At 43.9% G+C, this 21,674-nt stretch overlaps 1 protein-coding gene across 8 annotated transcripts in view; it reads right to left on the reverse strand.

Moving 5' to 3' along the window:
- Plekhg1 (pleckstrin homology and RhoGEF domain containing G1) overlaps positions 1 to 17,843 on the reverse strand; it is a 200,321-nt gene extending 182,478 nt beyond the window's left edge. For 4 of the 8 annotated variants that reach the window (XM_074072328.1, XM_074072332.1, XM_074072330.1 and 1 more), the window contains exon 1: positions 17,728 to 17,843. The gene's annotated coding sequence lies outside the window, so the exon portion shown is untranslated. Of the gene's footprint in view, positions 1 to 16,974; positions 17,403 to 17,727 lie in introns of those variants that run through there. The other 4 variants (XM_074072329.1, XM_074072336.1, XM_074072331.1 and 1 more) reach the window with 1 other exon arrangement.
- Between the last annotated feature and the right edge of the window lie 3,831 nt (positions 17,844 to 21,674).

Here is a 21,674-nt window from a genome sequence, read left to right on the forward strand (position 1 = left end):
TTCTTTTTGGTTTTTTTGCTTCACTTTTGTGTCACTCATTAATGTAAAGAAAATATCAAACAATATTCATGTTGAAATTATATTCTTTTATAGAATCTGGCTACTAATAAATATAAGTTTGGCAAAAATCAACAGAAGCTTCTATGAGACTCAATATGCATTTTTATTATTATTTGCTAATTGCACCACACATTAGTATAATTTATTATAAACTTCATGTGTGTATATGTCTTGTATGTACAAACACCACACACACAGCCCCCAATCCCATCCCAACAGTCTGCTAAATATTAACTAACATACACCATATTCCTTTCTATGGCTCCTGGGTTCAGATGGAAGCTTCTTCCTCAGACCTGTTCCCACAACGCAGGCCTTCCACAAAACAACGCCTGCTGACATGCCCCAGCTATAAGTTGCAGTAGGTTTGTCTGTCAGCTGTGCTCAGAGAATGGAAGGAAATCTCTGCATTCATACACCCTCTTGCCTGGCTTCATCAGCGGAATTAGATTGGCTTGGCAGCTGTATCCATGGCTCCCCAGCGTTACTGTTCTTACCTTTCTCAGGCAGCCCAGAAAGAGAGAAACACCTTAAAATTAGGCCAAAATCTCACTGCTCTATGAAAAATACTGTCAAAGAGACTTAGTGTTCTGTACTTTCAAAAGTTTTGTGACACTAACACTTAGCCTTCTTCTCAAAGCCCTCAGCCATCTGAGGCAGTTAGAACACTTACAAGTACACGTGGATTTTGCCACACCGGCAAGGAACTGGTTAATTACTCTTCATCAATTTACTTTTAAATTTCACAGCAAGTTTGATTTTGAAATTCCGGCAGAAACAACAATTCTGTTGGTTTGACTGGAGGATAAAAGCACTGTCTTAGCAAAAACTTTTTAAAAAGGAAGTCTCTTAATTCTCCTCTGGGCCACCATGAAAACAAGGGCGATTAAAGAGATTGTCATTCTTCAAACCCAGTGAAGCATAATGGAGTCTGTACTCGTCACCAAAAACATACCACCAAATGAGTGGGGTTTTTTAACTTTACAAACCCTTCAAACTCAGGATAGCTTGTTCCAAAGGATTTCCTGTAATTCTATGAGAATATGCAGTGGAAGAAAATTGACAGAATTTACATTTCTGAAAGTACACAATGGAGCTCAATTATATTCCTTTAAATTCTTAATCTTGGCAAAAATCACCATTTTCCAAGTTCTTGATCTCCCTTCTAATCTTTTCAATAATATTTAAATCACACCTCCCTCAATTCAAGCCTTAATTTTAGAACTTCGGCATTTACCAATTTTTTTCTTCTTTACCTATTGTACCTTGAGACCATGGCAACCTCAATCGTTTCTTATCATCAGCTCAGTTCAAATGTGGAGTCCTTCAAGCAAATGGCTGATTATCACATTGTTTTTTCAGATGTGCAAGTTTTTACAAGCCATCAAGCTGAATGAGGCATTTAGTCCACACCAATTTCCAGGTGTTTCTTGATGTCACCATGAATGACTGACAGCCTAAGATGACTGGTATCTTTAGTTATTTCCTCCTCAGAAAAGAATGCTTCTGAGTTGGTCTGTAAACAACCCTTGCCAAATGAGTTGTTTGGAGGAAAGGCCCAGTTGTTTTAAACACTAGCTTGTAGTATTTATTTGTCTTCAAGTGGGGTGTCCCACAGGAAGTTAAACGTTTTAGATATGGCTTCTTCCTCTGGAGACAACACCCCAGAAATCTAGTCAAGGCCTTGAGGAGCTGCTGTGAGCCCCACTTTGCAAGGTCCTGGAGCAGTTCAGCCTAGTGACTGGCCATAGGCTCCCCTGGCTCCAGACTGTTATGTCTTGCAATGGCAGCTTCCTCTTGCCTTACCAAGTGAACTGTCTTTCAACTAGACACTCTTTCCTTGTACAGCAACACAACCCCAAATTTTAACCAGATATGTGGCTGCTCAGAATTGAGGTTCCATCTATTAGGACAAAGTAGCGTACGTTTGGATCCTGAATTGCATAGAGCCATCTAGTCCCGGAACCTCTTCAATGTATGAGAAAAGGGTATTCCTGACTCTCAAGTCACTGCTTTGTTTGTCCCCTCACCTAGTCCTAAATCCTAACACGATGCATACTAAGAACATGGAATCTGGGCCAGTCTAGTGGGCATGGATTCCAATTCTGCCACTGATTAGCTGGATGTCTTTAGACAAAGAACCATGCCTCAGTTTCCTTCCTATGAACTTGGAATGGCTGCAAGTATTCAAGTGTTAGTGAGCATGAAATCAGTGACTATATTGCAGCTGCTTGTTATGGCTGTCCCCATCACTGCAGCTCTGTCACCATACCCATCAGTCCCCCATCAGCTGCTCCTTGGTACAATAGGAAGCCCAAGGTCAGGAGGTGAATGGGAACCAGGAGTAAAGCTTCTGGCCACCCGTCCCCCTCTCTGTTACTCTCATTCTCCTCATATCTGGTTCTCCATGCCTCATCTCTTGAATCTCCTAGTCCTTGTTTAAAATTCCATTCTATTCTTCACAATGGCTCTGCCCACTACAATCCCTCTTCAGTGGGAATTTTCTCACAAGAAATCCTAGCTCATGTGAGTTTAATCTGTACAGTTTTTTCTGGTATGGTAATCTAAGTAAGTTCACAATACAAGATTACTATTAGGAAAATGTAGAAAGATGAAGGGCTGTGATGGAGAAAAGAGCAGATGCCAGCTCCTAAGGAGTGAAGGAGGCCAAGGAAGAGTAATCTACAACTCTGGGTTGTCCTTGTGGGGCACAGACAGGTGACATGGGAAAGGGTTCAGTGGTGTATGATCTGGTACAGTTGCCAGTTGGTTAGTGCTCTGACACACTGTGAGGGTGGGGGGCTGGCCTGTAAATTTTGAAGTTATAGGTTATCTAATGCTTTGTTCATCTCAAGCACCAGTTATTCTGCCTCCAGACCAAGGAGTGGTCATGGAAAAACAGAGCAACTACTTCAAATCATGAAATAGAAAAGGCATTTCCATGTTTCAGGTGCACAATGGAGAGGAAAAACAAACCTTGTATCTAAACTTATGAAAAATAATTTGCCAGTGTGTTTGTGACAAGACTAGTTACGATCTCAAAATGTAGGAAGGAGGTCAACACGACTGGCAACAATCCTACTTAGATCTAAATCTAAAATGTGATCCCTTCATTTATTCAGGGATTTTAGGAAGAGATCTTTGGCTCTGCAGCGGTGATAAAACCCTCAGATTTATAGGGCAGCACCTGATTTTCATGTGAAAACTGATTTTCCCTCCTGTTTATTCAAAAGAGCAGGTAAAACTACAGCTATTTCTTTAAATCTCCTTAATAACAGTAAAAGCTCTGCAGACTAACCCCCAGAAGGGTAGTACACAGACCAGAAGTAAAACCACCACACTGCTTCTCATTCCACGGTAGTCTAAAATAAAGGTGGGAAAACCCAAAAGGGCCACGCTAGAGAGAGAGAGAGAGAGAGAGAGAGAGAGAGAGAGTCTGAATGCAGGAAGAAGGGAGGCTGGGAGACTTTACTGTTGGGGCCCTGCTTTCACTGGGTAGCCACCTGCCTCCAAGCCAACCCTTGGGGTCCTCCCTGCTGTCTTGGGTACTCATACCTTAGAGGTTGCCCACAACAGTGACTTAGAAATATGGGAAAGCCCACAATTGTTCATTCAGCATGTGCTAAAAGCCAAGCACTGTATAATACCCAATTCTCACTACATGCTTGTAACACTCCTGAACAGAAGTTACAATTATCCGTCAAGAACTAGCTAGTCAGAAGATAGTCTATCCAATTCTATAAGTAAGAACCATGTGGTCTTCATCCTTTTTCAAGGAGGAGAGGAATAATGGGATTTCAGATCCCTCTGAGTTCCAGTCAGACCCAGGGAATGCTTTATCCCAAGTTAGAACCTTGACGGTGTCTGCTCACTGAAAGTCAGTAGTTTGGCGTGCTTGCTTTCATTAGCCCAAGATCACAATCACCACTTCTACTATTGTTTATGGAACTGTGCTACAACAACACACTTTTGTAATTCAATCCATCCATTTATTCATTTAAATACTGCAATGCCTATTGTGTATTTGGGATGTGGCAGTGAACAAAATAAAACACACAAAAAAAGGCTGACCATAATGGTTCAATTTGTCTATGGACGGGTAAGAGTGGATATTAAAAAGCTATGTTATTTTCATTAAATGTGTGGTGTTGTGGTTATAAAGTTTGTCGGCTAGAAATACATATTGAAGTATTTGTGGGCAAAATAACATGATATCCGAGATTGACTTTATCTTTTTTTGGGGGGTAGGGGATTGAACGTAGGGCCCCGGATGTGCTAAGAAGCACTCTAGCACTGAGCTACACCCAGCCCTGTGGGAGAGGGAAAACAGGTGAAATACGACTGATAACATGTTTGTAATTGCTGAGCCTTGAGGTAGGAATGTGGGGCTTCATTTTATTATTTGCTTATGTCTCTTTGGAAATTTTCTTAATTAGAAGATGAATTCCTCCCTCCAAGGAACTGAGAAAGACAATAAACAAATAGTAATTTGAAGCGAGGTGAGAGATGGGTAGAAAAATACACTTGTTCTATATGCATATGATGTTTATTATATATGTTAGTATCAAACATGGGTAAATTACTAACTTACATTAGGAGGAATTAATACACTTGTAACTGAATGAAATGGTAACTAAAGGACGCCTGTTTCCTCTGAAAGAAGAGGACAATTTGAGTTTTATTCAAGATGCTTTAAAGAAATTTTGATGAAAATAATGGCTAACATTTACCTAAATTTTTCTGTGTATCAGGGATAGGCTTTGCAAGTATGCGAAAGAATGACTGAATTTAATCCTCATTATAACTCGGGAAGTTGGTCCTGTGTCCATCATGTGTAAGATGATACTCCTGGGCTCAGAGAGGCTGAACAGCTTGTCCAAGGTCAGGTAGACTCTAAGTGGTAGAACCCGGTTTGAATCCAGGTAGTTTGTTTCCAGTGTGAAAATGTTTAACTATCACACCACACTGCTTATTTTGATGAACAAGAAGCATTTGGAACAGTGAAAGGTAAAACAGTAGTCTAAATAGAGCAGTGACTTGGTATTTCCTAGTGTCTGTCACACACAAGATGTCGTTCTTGTGCCATGGGCACTGTGGAGGAAGAAGGCAGAGCCTGAAGTAGCAATGTGAAGGGAGTGGAGTGATGGGCAGATTACAAGCATAGTGATGAGGAAGATTTACCAGGAGGACGGTGTAAGACAGCAGACCCAGCAGGCAAGAGGCCCAGGTGGACCTCCAAGGAAGTTCCTTCAGAAGCCTAGGAGTGTGAAGGCAAGAATGGAGGAGGAGAGGACAGTCACACGGGAGGTTCTCTGTCACTTCTACTCCAATCTACCACGAGTGTACCACCATCACTGCTGCCACTGCCACCACCATCATCACTGCCGTCATCTTACTGCTTCATCATCACCACCATTATCATCCTTATCACCCACCCAAGTACAATACCTTAGGCTATTACTCTCCGATCTAGAACATGGTATAACAGAATTGAACACCAGAACTTGTCCATTGTAAAGGCAAGAGATGGCAATTGCTGAAGTGACATATAGTCAACAAATACTTTAGCTGCTGTCTGTACTGGGCACTGTTCTAAAGCACTGGAAAGATGGTGGCCAACAACACAAGATCGCTGCTCTGGTGAGGTGGGAGGACAGACACTAAATAAGCAAATCCTATGCTAGCTGTTGATAAATCTAACCCACAAAATAAGGTGGGGCAAGACAGATATGTTTTGCAAGGTACAGGGGTTCCTGCTCTATAAAGCAGGGTCAAACAGATTTCTTTGATAAGGGGACACTTGAACAGGGAACTGACAGAAGAGACACATTAAGGCTCAGGTAAGTGGGTAAGAATGTTCCAGGCAGAGGTCATGGAAACATATGAGGCTGGAGCTTAGAGTACCAGGGATCCACAAAGAGGCCAGCAAGCTGATGCCAAATACAAGGGAGGAGAAGGAGAGATGAGAGCAGAGCCAGAGCCAGCCTGGGGAAGACCTCGAAGGCTGCTCCATGCACTTGCTTCTGACTATGAATAAGATGGGAAGGGCTGGCAGACTGGCTCAAGTGGTAGAGTGCCTGTCTGATCACCATGAGGCCCTGAGTTTAAACCCCAGTACCGCCAAGAAAAGAAAGAGAGAGACTGAGAGACGGGAAACCACAGAGGATGGTGAGCTAACTAGCAGATGAACACACAGTCACTCTGGCTGCTGTGTAGAAAACAGTACAGGGCAAGGTGTAAGCAAGGAGACCACTCAATAACTTCATGCAAAAACCTCAGGAGAGATGCCAGAAGACTGGATCATGGTGGGGTCAGTGGGGACAGTGATTCTGGGTATTTTGGTGACAGAGCCTACAGGTTCACCATGGATTAGACCTGAGGTATGAGAAGGGATGTGACCTGGGAAGCTCTAAAGGCCTTGTGCCTGGGACTTTGTCTCTGCCTTAAGTTCCACCATCAACCTTTTCTTTGGGTTAGGCCAACAGGAAATGACTCTTAAAATGCATTCAATGATCAGATTTGTGTTCTCCATGAATCTATGAACACTGGCTCAGCAATTACTCTAGTAGACCAGGCAAGAGATAAGAGTCTAAAAGGACAGGAAGGAGGCGTGAATATGTGAATATGGACTGAGGACTATGTAAAAAGTTATTGCTAACTGACTGGACTAAGCAGGAAAGGGAAGGAAAATGGCTTGCTGTGACCATTGAATTGTGGTGCTGTGAACTAAGAATTGGAAAAGGAGGGGGGAAAAACAACCCCAGGAAGTTAGGAGTAGGTCTGGAAATAGAGATTATGAGTCCAGTTCTGGGTGGGTAACTCTGAGTGAACCATGCAAAAGCCAAATAGATAAGTCCCAGAAGAAATCTGAACTGGGGTAGAGGGTGGGGCAGGGAGGATCACACCAACCTACAGCCTGGGGTTTTTCTCTTGATTTATTTTGAAACACAATAGGGCCTCACTGTTTGAGCCAGAAATTTTAAATCAGAATATTCTGGAAGTAATGACATTTGATTACTTTCTACCCAGCATAGTAACTAACACTAGGCTCCCAGATTCCATTCTCTTTTAATATGAAGGGGTTATTCTGAAATCAGTCTTAATAACTGAATTTACAAGTCACAGAGCAATTACTGTACCACTAATGCTCTACAATGTAGATTAAATATATTCTTTTTTTTTTTTCAAAAAAGAGCACTAAATACTAAGTATGGGGGTACTTCTATTTGCTTTTACATTTCTGAACTGGCAAGCTAGCACTATTGTTTTTATCCATTACTCACACCCTAGCATCAAACTTGAGACCTCTGAATTCTACTTGAAAGTGAAAAGAAAGAACTGGACCAAAATTCAGGTCAAACAAGTGATTCAAAGGCAACTGTATGACCGGACTCTGCAGCATGAATAGAAGGATGAATTGGTCCTGATGTATACACTCCAGAACATTCACAACTCACCAAAATGTCTAAGATGCTCCCCACACATAAAAAGGCTTGAGATAGAGTGAAGATTCTGCCTGGAAGTGTGTTAAAACCACTCGAATGATTTGGAAGATTCAAAAGACTTTTCAGCATTACAATGTCTGACAGTTGTCTCTATTCCAGAATAAACACAGTCCCTGTTGAGTTTGCAAGTTTATAACAAACCAGTGAAAGGCAGGCAATGAACACACATACTTACAGAGCACCACATTTCCTACAGGCCCATAAAACTTTTAAACCAAGAGAACTACCAGGCTCCCATAATAGAAAATCTTTTGACTAAACACACTTTCTACAGAACTCTTTAAGAAGTGTTAACTCAGGGCTCCCTGGGCTTTCTCTAGTGGGTTTTCTTTCTGTCTCTTCTTTTTCTCCTTCTTCTCCTTTCCCTTGTCCTTGAAACTAATTTAAATTCATAGCTACCTACCCAGAATTCCTATTGCTCAACTAATTTCTGAGAGGTTTTTTTTTGGGGGGGGGTGGGGAGGCTAAATATCTTAAAACTAATTTCAGCAGAAGGAAAAGTTACTTTGCTCACACCTGCTCTCAAGGAGCTTGTAGTCTGGTGAGAGAAGGTGGACAAGTAAGTAATCAAATATTACCCTTCCCCCGGTCTTACCATTGTCTTTTGCCTCAGGAAACTCAAGGCCCTGCTTATAACATGTAGCTAGTGCTGCCCAGGTACTTTCCTGTGGGTTTATTGTTCCAGCCATCTAGGGACAGCATAAATACACTAAGAAGATAGGCGCTCCCTATCAAGAGCTTAGGATATTGTAGGTGGTATCGCACATTGTACCTTCAGAACTCGTAATGTTGTTATATACTTTTATCACCACTTTGGAGGGCATTTGCAAGTGGCCTCCCGGGGACGTATTCAGACTGCCTAATTCCATACTACTCCCACATTTCAACTCTGAGTACCCGGACCTTAGACAAATACGCTTATCTTTCCCATGCATGACAGTGTTTCCATAATGATACCCCAGAAACAGCATTTGAATTAGAGCTACAAAAAACAAGCAAAGAAAGCAAGAAAATATTAGATTTGATTGCCATATATATTTATGCATATTGATGTATCAAATAAGAATTTTCTCATTAGAGTAGTTTCCGAATGCACTTGTGTTTCCTGCAGCCATTAGTAACTTAGAACAAAGAAGAGTTTCGGGAATAGTTATTACTAGCTGCTACACCTTTAGCCAGGACAAAACAGTAATCTTGCTTTATTTCTGTAAGAGTGAGAACAAGTATCAACTTCCTATGTAGAAATTTGTTAAAATACAGTGTCGGATTGGACTCATCTTGACACATGACAGATCAGGAAGTAAAACAAGTCTCCTTTTGTTCCTTAAGGGCATTCTGGATTTTGAAAGTCATTGCTAATTATGGAATTTATCACAACTCAATTTTTAGAACTTCATAATATTTGACTCCATTTCAGGGAAGTTCTAAAAGGAAATAAAAAATAATAGTGTTTCATAAGGACCCTTTTGGGAAGCTTTCTGGATTTTAAGCCTCTGAAGGTAATGTTTCCTTGTGATGGGGACCATAAGGGTTTACTTTCTTTGCTATATTAGTTTCAAGGTTGGATATCATGAAGGATTGTGATTAAATGGCATTTTTTAGGGTTGATCCAAACACTCAATTGCTAAAGAAGTGGAAAATGGCATTTATCTTATATAGATAGTGAAGGAACAGGGACAAAAGCCAAAACCACCAAGATTTTGCTCCATCTCTATGTTCCAAAAGTTTCCAAATATTTCCCAAAGCCCTTTCCTCAGTAGAGCCAATACAAATCAGCCCCTCTGTGCACCCATTCTCACCCATTCCCAGACCGTCTCGTTACCCTTACAGCTTCATGCTAGTCATTTCTTGCCAAACAACTCCCTAGAAACTCTCCTGGAGGACAGGAAGCCTCCAGGAGAATTATGTGAGAAAGGCTTTCCTTTAAAACATACAAACAAACAAACTTTAAAGCCTGCATCTCCTCTGATGTCCTCCCTTGCCTCAGTAATGCTGAATTCTTGATTCAGATTCACTCTCATGCTTCATCGAGTGTGTGTTTAGCTTCCAGTTTTAAAGCGGCCGACACCTAAATATTTAAACTGCAAGCTGTTCACCCAGCACAGATGCTTACACTAATAACAGGCTTACACAGTTCCAGGGAGCAAACCCAGGACCGTATACTTATGCCTCTCCCAGCACATCAGAGAAGCGCAGATGTCAGGGTCTGGGACCATCTGTAATCACACAGCCATGGAGAGCTGGTGGCCTCGCCCCTTTACCATTCCTCTCCAGTGCAGCCAGCTTTCTCAACACCGACCAGAGTTAGCGTTAAACCATCCCAACTGAGCTGGTCGTGGTTGACATACATCCTTGGAATGCCTAGAAATGACTTTGCATGTGCTTGTTTCCACAGACTTCTATCTCTGCTGGCCTTGGTGTCTGATCTGAAGACCTGAAACACAGGATCCTTTAATCACATGGAAAGGCAGAGGGAGCAGGAGGTGGCTCAGAAGGGAAAAGGTCACACTTCGCTTCCTCCTTGGCCAGGCACTGACCAACCCTCCCCGTCAGACTGAGTGTAGGAAGGGGACTTTGCTCTGGTGTCAATAGCCAAGTTGGGAGAGGGTGGTGGGAGCTGACAAGTGCCCCAAAGGGGCAGATTCCAGAAGGGTAGAAGGAAGGACAGGCTTACCATGTGAGGAAATCCAGCCTGCTGTAGAGGCTAGGGTGACATGAAATAAAAGACATGAAATAAAAACCACAACAGCACACGTGATCACAGCTAGAAGTAGCCAAGCATTATCAGAACTCTCAGAGAGTCATCTAGAAACTGAGGGGTTAATTGAATTGTGGTGAGAAGTGGGAAAGAGCTGGAAAACACAGCAGGCTCCAGAGTGGGTGAAGGAAGAAGGTCTTGACTAGGACCCAGAGTCTAGAGGGTGGTCAGAGAAGCCAATTGTCCAACGTTTATTACTCCCTTTACCCGGAGGAGGGTGGGGCCATATTGGAAGGGAAGCTGCCTTAGAGTGTGAAATCCCCAGGCTTGCCAGAGCAGGGAAGGAGGCTGGATAGAAATGGAACCTCCTCTGTTTCAATGTCAGAAGGGATCTACTCTGTTAGAGAGATGTCTAGCTCTCTGGGAAAGGGAGGAACGAAGAGGAAATTATTAAATCTAGAAAACAGAAGGAAGGAAGCCTGGAGCTAAAGCCTTTGTTGCTCTAGGAAGGCATTTATGTGCATTAAGAATTCACACATCTCTGAAGAGAGCTGCCAAGAGGAATTATCCAGCTGCAAGAGCAAGTTGCTCAACTGTATCCGACACAGGTTATCTGTAAGTAGATCATTGAAAAGGATTCACTGATACCCTTTGTCCAGACCAAAGTGAAAGTTTTAAAATGTCTTTAAAATGTACCAGAGTGAATGTTTTAAACTGTCTTTAAAATGTACCAGATTATAAATGTCATGCAATAGTTTTACTCACTATATTAATATTTTAGTCTTTGCCCAATCTAAGTCAACATCCCAGAGCTAAGAAACAGAGGGAAGAAATTCAGTTACAATGCAAGGCACTGTAGCAAGATCTTGTATACAACCACAGAGTAACACCCCTTTATTCAATGGATATTTATTGAGCACAAATAAGAATGCACTTCATCGATACTAGGATGCACACGTCACAATTTATGGATCCATCTTACAGGAGATGGTGTTGATGTTACTGACAGCACTTCTGTACACATTAAAGATGGTGTGTTTGGCAACAATGGGATTGGACTTTGAGCACATGATAAAAGCGAGAGCACACAGGGAGGGGTGAGGATAGGTAAGACACCTAAAAAATTAGCTAGCATTTGTTGCCCTTAACACAGAGAAACTAAAGCAGATACCTTAAAAGCAACTGAGGCCAATAGGAAAAGGGGACCAGGAACTAGAGAAAACGTTAGTTCAAGAAGAATTAACCTAGAAGGTAACACCCACGCACAGGAAATCAATGTGAGTCAATGCTCTATATAGCTATCCTTATCTCAACCAGCAAAACCCCTTGTTCCTTCCTATTATTGCTTATACTCTCTCTACAACAAAATTAGAAATAAGGGCAAAATAGTTTCTGCTGGGTATTGAGAGGGTGGGGGGGAGAGGGAGGGGGCGGAGTAGGTGGTAAGGGAGGGGGTGGGGGCAAGGGGGAGAAATGACCCAAGCCTTGTATGCACATATGAATAATAAAATAAAAATAAATAAATAAAGATGGTGTGTTTGGGCTAGGGATGTAGCTCAGTAGTAGAGCATTTGCCTAGCATGCAGAATACCCAACACCATTAAAAAAAGTGTTTTTCAAAGATGTCTTAGAGCTATGGAAACAGGAACACATGGACATCATTAATATGTCAGTTCAAATGTTGCCTCCAGAGGATCCTTGGACCACGATCGACTGAAGGCAGCCCATCCATCACTCAATCTCCCATCTCTCTGATCACATCTTTATGGAAACCATTTCTCTTGTGTTGGTCAGGCATTAGTCTATGGATGGTAGGTTCAATAAATGGCGCTGGAAGGAATAAAAGTTAGCATTCACTGAGCAATTACTACACTTCAGACCCTGAACTAAATGCTTTGCAGAGGAAAAATCTCACTGATGCCTGGGAACTGAGTGGTCACTCTTCTTAGCTACTTTAAAGATGCGGAAACTTGCAGCAGGTAAGTGGAGAAGCCAGGACTGTTCCCCACCCTTGAAAGGGAGCATCTCTCAACAGAAGCCACCACATTGCTTAGATTTGTAATGTGTGTCACTTATAAGCTCCTGTGCAAGCACAGAGATGGAGGTGCCTCGATCTCTGCACAATGAGATGAGCAGGGGTTCCAACGATGTGTGCAAAGACCCACCATAGGTGAGAGACAGCATGCCCACCTACAAATCTGTGAGTTGTGGTGACTAAGAGGGGCACAGGAATGCATGGAGAAGTGCTAAGGGAAGGGGGGGACAAGGACCTTGGGTATCATGCTTCAGGGGTTTTGTCCTCATTTCATTTGCAGTCACCAATATGCAATTTCAGATCAGTGTGGCTTTTATTTCAACCCAAACAAGCTTCTCCTAGTCCAGCATCTAACTCCAAGCAGAATGGTGAGATTTGGCACAGCCATTCCTGTGTGAACAGAAATAGACTGTTTAGTTTATTTGTTTTGTGGTACTGGACATAGAACTCCACTCAACCACTGAGCTACTTCCTGCCTGACAAAGGAGATCTTCTTTTTGGCAGTGCTGGGGTGTGAACTCAGAGCCTAACACTTGCTACTCAGATGCTCTACTGCTTGAGCCACCCTGCCAGCCCTTTTTTGTGTTGGGTATTTTCGAGATAGGGTCTCATGAATTATTTGCCTGGGCTGGCTTCAAACTGTGATCCTCCTGATCTCTACCTCCTGAGTAGCTGTGATTATAGGTGTGAGTCCCCAGCTGGCTGACAAAGACGATCCTGATCAGACATCAGACTATTTTGAGTCAACTCAGATGGTGCCTATGATTTTTTTCATTTTGGGTTTCCAAAAAAATACTGAAAGATATTAAAACATCAAATATTTCATCAGGAACAGTTAGCAAATGACAGATACAGACCAAATCCAGCCTGCAGTTTGTTTTTGTATGGCTAATGACAAAGGTTGTTTTTTTTCCATTTTTAAAACAAAACTTCCCAAAATCAAACAGCACACGACAAAGATCTACATGGACCTAAAATACTTACAATCTGGCTTTCTATGATAAGAGGTTTGCCATCCTCAGATCCAGGACTTCTCTCACTGGTCCTCTTTCCTTCATGTCTGTCTAGGCATCAGCCACTTAAGTTGTACCCAATGTAGCAAGACACACAGAGAAAGATCTACTTTCCACTCCAAATATTACAACTCACTTAATAGTATGATGACTTATGGGTTTAATAAAGCCTCTACTGAAAATCTCAAAGCTTTGCCTGTCATGACACTCACTCCCTTTAACTTTTTCTTTGACATTTGAAAAAGATGGCTTTTTTAGACGTCAAAGCTTTTGGCTCAATGCAGTAACAGTCCGACCATCCTGGTACTGCTGATAAGAGGCCTCAGTAGGCTGCACAGCACCCTGCTTATTAAAGCTTACCAAGACACTTTTTAAATTAAAGACCCGTGAAAACCCTGACTCTCCTCCCATCAGGTTATTACAGGTGTGTGTCACTGGAATTAAAAAAAAATTTAGCCTAACATTAGCACTCTACCAGCTGTCTTTACCCTAGGACCACACGGGAAAGAGAAAGAAGAGGCAGCCATGGATTTGAGGATGCAGAAGGATTTAGGTTTCCAATGGAAGGTAACTGAATACAGTAGTCCCTCAGTATCCTCAGGGGGATGACTTCCAGGACCCCTGAGGGCAGCAAAATCTGTGGATGCTGAAGTCCCTTGTATGAAATGGTGTATTATTAGCATCTAACTATGCACACCCTCCCCACACTTACATCATCTCAGCATTACGGTTAACACCCAAAGCAGTGCAAATGCTGTGCAAACAGGTGTGAACTAGGGAATGATGACAAGAAAACAAACTCTCTACTCGTTCAGTGTAGACATAATTTTTTAAAAAATATTTTCAATGCACGGTTGGTTGAGTCCAGGGGTGCAGAACCCACAGATAAGGAAGATTGCCTTTATTTATCAAAGATGTTTAGGTTTGAAAATATTTACTTGGCTCATTTCTCATTGGGGAAAAAGTCTTTTGGTAACTTTATGTATACAGACTGAAAATGTACTCAGACTCAAGCATGAAAACTATTCTAGATACCCGGTGAACTCCTAACCGCCTAGGGAAATCATCCAGGCACAGGTGACCAGGCACACATGAAGCTGTTTCGTGACACCTAGGTACACATGGTCCGGTCATCCTGCAGCAAATCTGGTCCCTCCGTGGTATGTTTCTATCAGCCTTGCTGAGCAGCTGTCGCCTTTTGTCAACATGGGCAACATAAAGCTGGATATGTAGTCAGCTCCAAACCACGTGGAGCTAGTGTTTCTCGGTCAGTGAGTTCTACTTGGCACAGATGCCCATGGCTCTGAAATGGCCGGGTGGATTGGGGTCAGCTTTTCATTTCATCAAGCAAGATTGATGCAAGCCTGGGATGAAACATTGCTCTCTGAGCTGCCCGATACACACAGGTCCGAGGGCACTTAGAGAGTCTTTGTCCAGAAAGCATTTCAATTTCCATCCCCACCCAAATATGCGAATGTTTTGCTTTAGAAACCGTGTTTTTCCTAACTCAAAAGAGACAAGTGATTTTTTTTCCTTCAAGAGTGAACCATTATGTTTCATTAAAAGTATGTCTCTACACAGCCAGTACTTTGCGAGCACAGTACTGAAAGAGAAGTGAACTTGAGTTCAATCATAGGTCTGCCAAAAGAGACCTGAGGCTCAGCTCCAGCCAAATTGCTCCTTCCTGGGACTTGGTATACCAACAACTATGACACCATAGGTGCCAAACACAATGCAGATTACATCATTTATCCTCAGTACAACTCTGCAGGTAGGGGTCATGCATTCTGACATTTACAGAGGAAGAAGTGAGGAAAGGGGAGGAAATCAGAGTGATTGTTACTTTCCTTAGCTGTAAAATAATCCATGTCAGAATGACTCCCTAGAGAAGTGAAGGTCTCAGAGCTAAGGAGGTACAGAGGCAAGCTTCCTGCACAGGTGGGCTAAGCCCATAGCACCTGTTCTTAACCACATATGTTTTCTAAATTTTTAAGATGTAAAAGCTGGGCTGGATCATCCAAGAGCCTTCCTGGCTTCACTGGTCCAGGGATGCAATTGTCACAGCAGATTTAAAAGATGGCAATTCTTTGAAAGACCAATGACCAACAGAGAAAAGGAGAGCAACCCACAAAAAGTGACAACAGCTAAAAATCAGAGAACAGATTCAGAATTGTTTTTAGTTTACTAAGGACTCAAAAGATTTGGTGCTACTCAGCATTTCCCATATCAATAAACCATTAAAATGGAATTAAATCACTGAAAAAAAAATCACAACCTCAAAGCAGTAGAACAAAATAGTCCTGGTTCTTGGCTTTGGAAAAGTATGTTGTCACTTTCTATTGGTTAAAAGGGGATCATTTAGGATCATTAAACTTCTTTGAACTGCAGCTCAGTTCCCCCATGGAAATGTTTAAACCTAGGTTTGGTAACAATCATCTATATTAAAGGCACAGAAAGAAGTCATACCCATGGGGGAGCTCAAGATGAACAGAACGTTCTACAAAGAAAAGCAGAACTGGTGCATGGAACCGGCTGGCAAGCAGCGGCTCAGTTCTCACTTTGCCCTTTAGCAGAGAGCACTCAGAGCTGCACACAGGAAAAGGGAAGGAAGGTGGAGCAGGGATTGCTGTGGATGGTAGTTTGAGCAGGAAGCAGGGAGGCAGAAGAACCCTGGGAAGCAAAGTTCTTCCGTGGCTTCGATTCAGATAGGACAAAGAGCCAAGTGAGGAATTGTGAAGCCATACTCAAAGATGTTAAAGGGTCAAGCATCAACCAAACACTTAGTATGGAAGTCTTAAATACTATAGAACAAATAAACGGGGGTGGGGGTGGGGGGGTAAATGAAACTTTAGAAATCACCTGGTTCAGCTAAACTCCTTTACAAGTGAGGGATCCACTGAAAACAGAGTAGCTAGCTCAGGTCCTACATGGCAAAGCCAAAGACAACGGTGGTTTTTCATCCCCTGATATGATGGGCTTAGCAATTTTCTTTCTTATGGCACTTTAATAAAAATCCAAAATCTAAAACCAGGCACCGGTAGCTCACGCCTGTAATCTTAGCTACTTAGGAGATTGAGACTGGGGGGAAATCATAGTCATAGGCCAGTCCCAGCAAATAGTTAGTGAGACTCCCATCTGCCAAAAAAAGAGAAAAAAAGCAAAATGAATTGGAGGTATGGTTCAAGCGGTAGAGTGCCTGCTTTGTCCCGAGTTCAAACCCCAATCCCATCAAAAAAAGAAAGAAATCCATAAACTCTTTAACAGTATACCAGTGACAGACAGAACCTGAGAACCAGTACATGCTGCTTTTTAACACTCGATAACGATTTTTACAGCGTTATGCGATCTGCTTACGCCTAGAATCCCATTAAATGACAAATTTACCCCAGAGTTAACATTCTGGTCTTCTTAAATACAAAACACAAGAGCATTGTGCATCTTATCTGTCCAAATCCCCAAACCAGCTCTCCAGATTGAACTTTTCTTCTCAAAGTGCTGCCAGACCAAACAGCCTTCCGTGGGACCCACACTCAGGGACTTTAAAATACGTGCAGTAGCCTCGGCCACCTGAGGGTGGTACACAGAGAGCGCTACAGACCAGAACCTAATGAAACACCGGCTTTACACACAGGACACCACCATCAAATTAAAAAAAAAAGCTACCTCTTTGTTTCCCACGAGCGGAGCGAAACCGAACATCTTAACGACCTTATCCTCTCCCGAGCGCCCCGCAGCTTTTGGCTGAAAAGCGAGACGCCACCGCGGACACAAAGAGAGGACGGCCTCGGGCATCACCCGCGGGGCCAGCTGTTTTCCTCGGCCAGGACTGTGAGCAAAGTCACAGCCCACCAGATCCTGCCATGTGCCATGGGGACCGCCGGGCCGCTGGCTCTCGATCTCCCCACTGCACCCCTAAAGATGCCGATGTGCGGCGCTGGGGCGCCCACGCGCGTTTCCGCAGAGCAGGACTGGTCCTCCCTCAACCCGGCGCGCCGCAGCCCGGGGGCCGCCGACACCCACCGCGGGTCACTCCGTCCCGCCCCGCTATTGGGGGGTTGGACCAGGGTGCCAGGCCGTGGGGTCCCGTTTGAGTTGCGGAGAGAGGGGGGTGACACTTTTGAGTGCACACAGAAACTCCTCGGAGCAGCAAACTGTGCAGCCGCGGGGGCTGCGGGGCGGGGCGGGGCGGGCTGGGACCCGGCGATGGTTGAGGTCCGGGGGCTCCTGGGGCGGCGGGCAGCACCCGGCTGGATCCCGATCCCCAGCGGCGTAGCGCTCCGCGACACCCTCTGCGCCCAGGAGGAGCGCGCAGGGGCACCGCGGGATCGGGTACCCCCTTTGCCCGTCCCACCTGCAGATAGGGGCGCGGGGCCGAGGTCCTCTGTCCCATCCCTGGAGCACACGCAGGGCACTTACCGGAGAGGGGCGGCTCCCGGGCGCTGGCGCCGAGAGGTGCGGGTGCGGGTGCGGGTACGCTGCGCTGCGCGGGCTCCGGCGGCCCGAGCGCCCTGCAGCCCGCTCGGCTCCGACTTCCTCTTCCTCGGCCTCGATCCCCGCCCGGCCCGCCCCGCCCCACCCCGCGCCCACACGCGACTCCCCCGGCCGCAGCAGCAGCAGCGGGTCGTGGTCCCGCCTCCCCTGGGCCCTGCGGGCGGACAAGGTGGGGGGTGGGGCAGAGAAAGAGAGAGAGATTAAGCAGCATTTGGCCTTGTCTCTGGAGCTGTGCCAAAGACAGCAGTCAAATTACAGCTTCTGGGGGAAAAAGTGGAAAAAAACAAAAATCCCTGCTACTGTTTTCGCAGATACTTTTCGTCATTTTCTGGGATCTTCGGGTGATCATGTCTTACAGGAGTTCTTTAAAGTAATACCAAAAATAATTGCTTCAGGTCAACATTTTAGTTTTACAGAGCAGCTCTGGGGTAGTAACAAGTTAAAGGGGGAACCTCACTGTTTGTCAGGCATCATTACACTAATCACCTCCGTCATGTACCAAATGAACTTTGTCTAGAGAAAGTAAAAGTGAGAAAGGAGGCAAGAGCAAGCTTTGTGATAGCCAGATAGATGTTTAAAGGCACCGGCTCTGTGATAAAATTGTGACCTCAAGCAAAGGTGCCTACCCGGTGAAGTCGTTTCACTTCCTCCTGTCACACACACACACATCGCGTTTGTCAAATGTGCCAAGGCACTCTTGCTTACTTTGTTTGTTTATGCACTGTCACCTTAACACTTGCTAGATGTGGGGGTTGGAGGGAATTATTTGACCTCTGTTTGCCTCAGTTCCCTGATCTGTAAAATGGGGAGGTAATGCCCTCCCCATAGAGCTGCTGTGTGTGATTTAAATGAGATGAGGTGTTTCACAGGCTTAGGAGTCTGCCCAGCACACATTAAGGCCTGGATCAATGCTAGCAATTATTGCTGAATTTCCCCTTTTATTTGCCTATACGCATGTTTGTGGTTATGAAAACTATAGCAAAGATTTGAAACAAAGGCTTTGTTCAGTCAGGCCACACAATGTCACAGTTCCCTCTTCTACAACATGGAGTTTATGTTCTGTTTTATAATTTACTTGTGTCTCTGAAACTGACTGTCATTACGCAAAGCTATGACTGGGTTATGCTTGGAGTACATTCGCCGTGGTAGATTTGCAGTGCAACTAAAACAGGTATTTGCCCACTTCAAAGCCTGGTTGGGGTTGGTCCTGCAATAGCCTTGTGAGATCGACAGGACAGGTGCTAGGTTCTGTCCATAAACAGAAAACCAAGGTTTAGGAGGCTTAATCAAGCCCCATCCCAGTATCCAGAGCTCATAAAAAACCTCCATGCTACCCCCGTTGTGTTAGAAGAGGACAGTAGCACCTTATGTGAGTCACGTTTATGAAATCGCCCATAGCGCCCCTTATCTGCAGTTCTGCTTTCTGAGATTTCTGTTACCGGAGGGCAACAATAGTCCAAAATATTAAGTGAAAAATTCCAGAAATAAACGACTCATAAATTTTCAATTGCACACTATTCTGAGTAGAATGATGAAATATCTCCCAGCCTGCATCTTGAGACGTGAATCACCCCCCTTTCCAGCCTGTCCACACTGTGTGCATTATCCACCCATTAGTCACACGTCGCCATCTCCTGTATCAGATCAACTGCTGCAATATCACAGTGCTTGTGCTCAAGTAACTCTTGTTTTACATAACAATGGCCCCCAAGGCATGAGGGCAGCAGGGCTGGCATTTCTTTTAATGTATATTTTCATAACTGTTTTATTTTATTAGTAGTTATTATTGTCATTCTTTCTGTGTTTAATTTATAAATTATATTTTAATCAAAGATAAGTATGCATAGGAAAAATTATAGTTCATATATGGCTTTGTTACTCTTCACAGTTTCAGGGACCCCCTGTGGGTTTTGGAATATAGCCCTTGAGGACAGAGGGAGGAGCATGCCGCATTTGTGGTTTCTGTCAATCTGGAGGTTAGGTGCTGGCCCTTTTTGACACTCAAAGGATACAGGACTCAGAGAAGCTATTTGGTGTGTTTGTGGCTGAGGGGGCACTTGGAGGGGAAGGAAAGAGAACTAGGGTCCCCTGCCCTCTTTGGTACTCTCCTCCCTGGTCCCCCAGTCATACGTGTCTGGCTCCAGTGACCGAGACTAAAGGAGTTAGTGAGGTGATGTGATCCAGTGAAAAGACTGAACCCACTGCAAACTCCACTCACTAGATGCTCCCCTCTGGCAGGTGACATCTGAACAGTGGGACTGTATCCACGGAATGGTTTACTGTTTTCTGACCAGTCCTCTTCTCTTCATGTCACCTCAGCTTAGTAATGAGGTAGAACGCAGAAAGTAGAAATGTGAACAAGTAACTCTTTTGTTGATACTGTGTGCAAATGTGTACTAGGCACCTAACTTACATTTGGTTCCCAAGTAAATGCACTCTGCCCTTCAGCTCACTAGAGAATGGTCTCCCTGGAGTCCTCTGGCCTGAACATCAGTGAAGCTAGTTCATTTGTGTGCCTAGCACTTCGCTCTGCTCCTAACACACACTGTAGATTTACCATGGTGGGTGGGTGGAAGGACAAGGTGAGAGTTGTGAAAACGCTATCATGTAGCATTCCATGTTAGTAACACCGCACTCTCCCTCTAAGGAAAAGAACCAACGCACTTGTTTCCTAAGGGTGCATCCAGTATTAGGAAACTTCTTTAGGTGAGAAGCCTTCCTGATACTTTTGTATCAGTCAAGATCACAAAAGGGAAACAAACCAGTTACAGTATTTATGAAAGATGGACTTTAATGTAGGGAATTGGCCCAAAACGTGAGAGAAAAACCAAGAATTCAAATAGAGACAGTAAGACAGCCCCATTATTAACAACAGCAAAATTAACAGGGGTGGATACACCTGCCCCTAGACTGGAGGGGCAGGGAGAGGAGATTGTATTAGAGATGGAAGCTGACTGTGAGAGCTAGAGAAATAGCTGTTGCCATTGACCCTGGCAGATGGGAGGGGAAATGCCCCGGTTCTGTCTTCCCTTCTCCCTCTAAGCCAGGGCCCTCCATGAATGAACCCTGCTTACCAGGGAACTTAGAACACAGCTTACACTCCATCCCAATCCACAATCCTGTGATACTGAACGCGGAAAGGACCAGAAGGGTTTGAGGACAACAGATCCAGGCTTGGCCTATCCTCAAATCGTGTCTTTTTCCTGTCAAGAAACATTGTGTCTATAAATTATATGTCTATAGAAGAAAAATTTCTGTTTTTCAAGATTATTGAATGCTCCTATAACATCTTCTTTATTCCTTAGACAGAGCTAGTAAAGTAGATCGCATAATCTCAAGGTCACAGAGATTTAGGAAAGTTGAGTGACTCGTTCAGGGCTGCAGAGCTCTACCAAGTAGAGCAGTATACAAACACACAGCTCTGCTGCCAGTTCTGAAGCCCGCCTACCGACTCAGCTGTTCCTAATGAAAGGCAGCCAGTGGCACCTCGCTTCAGCTCATGGATCCGTGCACATACGGGAGTTAATGTTTGCAAAGCTTACAGAGTTTAATGGTTCTATCATGCCCTGCATACACTTTATGACTTCATGGTGTTGCTGGTGACTGCACTGGATTTATGATTGTAAGGCATCAGAAAACTGATGTTTACTGGATTGTAGGAGACCCTCAGGAAAGACCAGGTAACATTTATCCACTTTTTTAATGGAAAAAACTATTTTAATTTCAAATTTAGACTTATTATTTAAAAAGTAGAAAAACAAAAACCAAAACATCCTCTACACTGGGTGTGGTGGTGCCTATAATTCCAGTATGCAGGAGACTGAGGCAGGAAATTGCTGGACGTTGGTCTGGGCTACTGCTCTCTAAACCCT

Source organism: Castor canadensis, chromosome 1 (assembly GCF_047511655.1).
Source record: "Castor canadensis chromosome 1, mCasCan1.hap1v2, whole genome shotgun sequence".
In the NCBI taxonomy this organism is placed as follows: domain Eukaryota; kingdom Metazoa; phylum Chordata; class Mammalia; order Rodentia; family Castoridae; genus Castor; species Castor canadensis.